This window comes from Erythrolamprus reginae, chromosome 7 (genome assembly GCF_031021105.1).
Source record: "Erythrolamprus reginae isolate rEryReg1 chromosome 7, rEryReg1.hap1, whole genome shotgun sequence".
NCBI classification, from domain to species: Eukaryota; Metazoa; Chordata; class Lepidosauria; order Squamata; family Dipsadidae; genus Erythrolamprus; species Erythrolamprus reginae.
Genome location: NC_091956.1, coordinates 39,845,236 through 39,849,582, shown reverse-complemented (window position 1 = coordinate 39,849,582; position 4,347 = coordinate 39,845,236). Strand labels below are relative to the sequence as shown.

General features: G+C 38.5%; 1 long non-coding RNA gene across 1 annotated transcript; it reads left to right on the top strand.

Annotated features, from left to right (window-relative positions):
* The first annotated feature begins 354 nt into the window (after nt 1-354).
* LOC139169921 (uncharacterized) lies at nt 355-2,597 on the top strand. Its single transcript, XR_011559550.1, has 7 exons — nt 355-1,111; nt 1,213-1,358; nt 1,460-1,548; nt 1,665-1,768; nt 1,870-1,973; nt 2,075-2,178; nt 2,280-2,597. It is a non-coding gene; the product is annotated as an uncharacterized lncRNA (long non-coding RNA).
* Nucleotides 2,598-4,347: the final 1,750 nt, after the last annotated feature.

Below are 4,347 nucleotides of genomic sequence, written 5' to 3'. Positions count from 1 at the left end.
CGAGATGTGTCCCATTTGCTAGAACAGCACTGTGTGGCACACCGAGAAGACCTTGGGATTGATGATGCGTGTAAGGATATCCCACTGATGAAAGTCATTGAGACTTTACTGCGAAGTGTCTACAGTATATTCGCCCGCTCCACTCTGAAGAAACAAGCATTTATAGATTTAGCAGCCATTATGGAATGTGATTCGATAGCCTTCAGAGCTTTGAATGAGGTACGATGGCTTTCCAGACATTTCGCATTGCGAGCATTTATGAGAAACATTCCAGTTTTGCTCGAGTACTGTAAAGAAGAATACAGCGATCCAACCTGTAAATATTGCTACAAAAAGTTGGCAAATACACAGGTTCGTGCTGCACTGATTGTGTTTGATGATGTTGTTTGCAAATTGGCTGAATTGAACAAGCTATTGCAAAGAAGCAACCTGACACCAATTGAAGCTGCTCAGTTTGTGAGGGCCAGAGTAGCCAAGCTTCGCCTTCAGTATTTAGGCGAAACAGTTCACTGGAATGAAAAAGTTCACGACTATATGCAAAGCAACCCAGACATTAACATGACTCCCATACTGAAATTTATTGAATGTTTGTGCTTCCATCTTGAAAGTCGCTTTCCAGAGAATGAGTTGACAGATTGGAATATATTTGACACTGCTGCTCTGTCAAAGGTGACCTCTTTTAATTTTGGGCAAACTGAAATTGCAACCCTGGTTGGAAAAATTCAGCATTTCTTTGATAATTTTGATGAAATCAGCATCACATCAGCTGTACAGAAACAATATTGTGACTTCAGATTTCTGATCTCAGAGAAATTCAAGTCTGGATCAATGCACTCATTCAATGATGTGGTGCAGTTTGCACTGAAAGACCAACAGTTTGGAACTCTGTCACATCTGCTGGATATTTGCGCAACATTCCAAGCATCAAATCCTGAGCGAGGTTTCAGCCTGATGAATGCCATCAAGAACAAAGTTCATAATAAGTTGCAATATGAGCACTTGGATATGCTGATGTGAATCCGCACTTGCCAGACTTCAGGGACACAAATTGATCTTGACAAAGTGTACTTGGAATGGTCATCAATGAAAGACAGACGTGAGAAACTCTAAGGTGAGCCTGAGCCATACTTTCAGTGAGTAACCAGTTTTCCAATAACTCTGATTCCTATTTTGACTTATAGTTAAATACAGTTAATATTTTTGATCTGACAGATTGATCTTGGCAACGATGGAATGGACAAAGACAACAATGGAATGGACAAAGACAACAATGGAATGGACAAAGACAACGATGGAGCGGACAAAGACAACAATGAAATGGTCATCATGAATGAAAGACAGACGTGAGAAACTCTAAGGTGAGCCTGAGCCATACTTTCAGTGAGTAACCAGTTTTCCAATAACTCTGATTCCTGTTTTGACTTATAGTTAAATACAGTTAATATTTTTGATCTGACAGATTGATCTTGGCAACGATGGAGTGGACAAAGACAAAGATGGGATGGACAAAGAAAACAATGAAATGGTCATCATGAATGAAAGACAGACGTGAGAAACTCTAAGTTGAGCCTGAGCCATACTTTCAATGAGTAACCAGTTTTCCAATAACTCTGATTCCTGTTTTGACTTACAGTTAAATACAGTTAATATTTTTGATCTGACAGATTGATCTTGGCAACGATGGAGTGGACAAAGACAAATATGGGGCGGACAAAGACAACAATGAAATGGTCATCATGAATGAAAGACAGACGTGAGAAACTCTAAGGTGAGCCTGAGCCATACTTTCAGTGAGTAACCAGTTTTCCAATAACTCTGATTCCTGTTTTGACTTATAGTTAAATACAGTTAATATTTTTGATCTGACAGATTGATCTTGGCAACGATGGAGTGGACAAAGACAAAGATGGGATGGACAAAGACAACAATGAAATGGTCATCATGAATGAAAGACAGACGTGAGAAACTCTAAGGTGAGCCTGAGCCATACTTTCAATGAGTAACCAGTTTTCCAATAACTCTGATTCCTGTTTTGACTTACAGTTAAATACAGTTAATATTTTTGATCTGACAGATTGATCTTGGCAACGATGGAGTGGACAAAGACAAAGATGGGATGGACAAAGACAACAATGAAATGGTCATCATGAATGAAAGACAGACATGAGAAACTCTAAGGTGAGCCTGAGCCATACTTTCAGTGAGTAACCAGTTTTCCAATAACTCTGATTCCTGTTTTGACTTATAGTTAAATACAGTTAATATTTTTGATCTGACAGATTGATCTTGGCAACGATGGAATGGACAAAGACAAAGATGGAATGGTCATCATCAATGTGAGAGACAGACATGAGAAACTGTAAAGCGAGCCAGACTTTTTTGACTAATTAAATACATTTATGAATATATTGGATATTGATAATGTTTTTAATCTGAGACTGACAGACTAAACCTAAAGTTCTCAAATACATCTTGGTATTTCTAGAGGGAAAGATTTATAATTTGCAATGGCTGTTGTAAGAGGCTAATCCTAGATAGTTTGGAGTGTTGAATGATTACTGTGTATTTGAAAATAAACTATTGAAAATATAGAATTATGGATGCAAGAACTCGCTCATTTGTGATAGCGCACACCCACACTTACTTTATTTATTTATATGTTTTTTTATTTGTTTATTTATTTATACATACCTCTATGCCACCCAGTCCCAAAGGGACTGCCGCTCAGACACTATACTTTTCTGCTCACCCTGAAAAAAAATTAGAGGGAACATTGGGTAGAGCAGCGGCTCACTCCCCAGCTCTGCTCCGACGAAGCCCCGCCCCGGAAGTCCACATCTGTATATTCCTATTGGCTCTGACTCGGGATGAGGGGTAATTGGAGGGAGCATTCCAGCGGGTCTTTTGTCTTCACTCACTAAGCCAGCCAGCATGTAGATGCTACACCTAGAGCCGGGGTCAATTCAACCTCTTTTTACCTGCACAATGGGAAAGATTATACTGCAGAAGAATCGCATCATAACTGAGTTATTGTGAGAATGCTTGTAATAAAATGATTTGTGATACCTCGTTGTGCTGAGTTATCTGACTGGGAAAAGTTGATCTTGTACCAGAACATATACAAATTAAAGACTTCTCCCCCACTCTAAATAGTACATTTACCTAATCCAAAATTTAAAAATTATTTCAGCTCATCTAACATTTAGCCAATTAATACTTATCTGCCTTTCTTACTTATTAATCTTAAATTTCAATTTGAGAAAAGAAAAAAAGGAAAAAAATTCTAAATAGTCTATTTTCAATCAAGTAAAAATCATTAATATAATTAATCACCCCAACAATTCTAAATTCAATTCCATTTATGCATTAATCCAAATCAGTATCACCTACTACATATCTTATTATAATCAATACTTCTAAATTTATTAAAACATCAGCAATTCCTAAATTCATATATCTAAATAGAAAAAATAATTTTAAAAAGAGCAAACAAAACAATACTCCAAGCTTAATCAACCCTTCTCAAACTCCAATTTCTTTAATCTGAGCAGAACTTTGAACCAAATCCTTTTCTTTTTTATTTTTTGTATCCCCTTTTAATCCCCTTTTCTATTTTATTCTTTCTATTCTTCCTTCTAGGAAGGAAGAACTTTGTTAGAAAAATAAAGGGGTTATTGGATCAAACTTTGGGCACTTGACAACGTAGTTATGATGATGGCAATGTCTTGGGATCTTCTGACAAGCAACTGCAGGGATTCACTTAACGACTGTGGCAAGAAAGTTGGTAACGCGAGGCAGAACTGACTTAATAACCATCTTATTGAGGAGATAGAAACATTGGCCTCCATTGGGGTCAGAACAGAAGTCTAGGATTATCTGTCTGACCAGTGCACTCTTTTAGAAGCAGATCAGCAGATCAGGAGTTTATTTTGAAGCTCCACAGAAAACATCTAGGGGAAAAGGCAGGTTGTCCTCGACTTAAAATGGTTCATTTACTGACTGTTCAAAGTCGCAACAGCCCTGAAACGGCCCCTTTTTTACACTTAGGACCTTTGTAGCAGCCTGATGATCACAGGATCAAAACTTTGCTGTGTTTCATATTTATGATCATTGCTGAGGTCACATGACCCCCTTTTGTTTCTAAACTATCCATGCCCAGGCATGAAAATGTGCCGCTCAGACATTATGCTTTAGAGAAATGTGTGAATAGGAGGATTGCGCGTGCAAGCACAGGGGGGGGGCAGCACAGGGGGAATCACACAGGCATGTGCAGGGGGCGGGGGCATTGAATTATGGGTGTGGGCAGTCGCATGGGCACAATGGCATGCACATGTGTGCTTTTGGCAC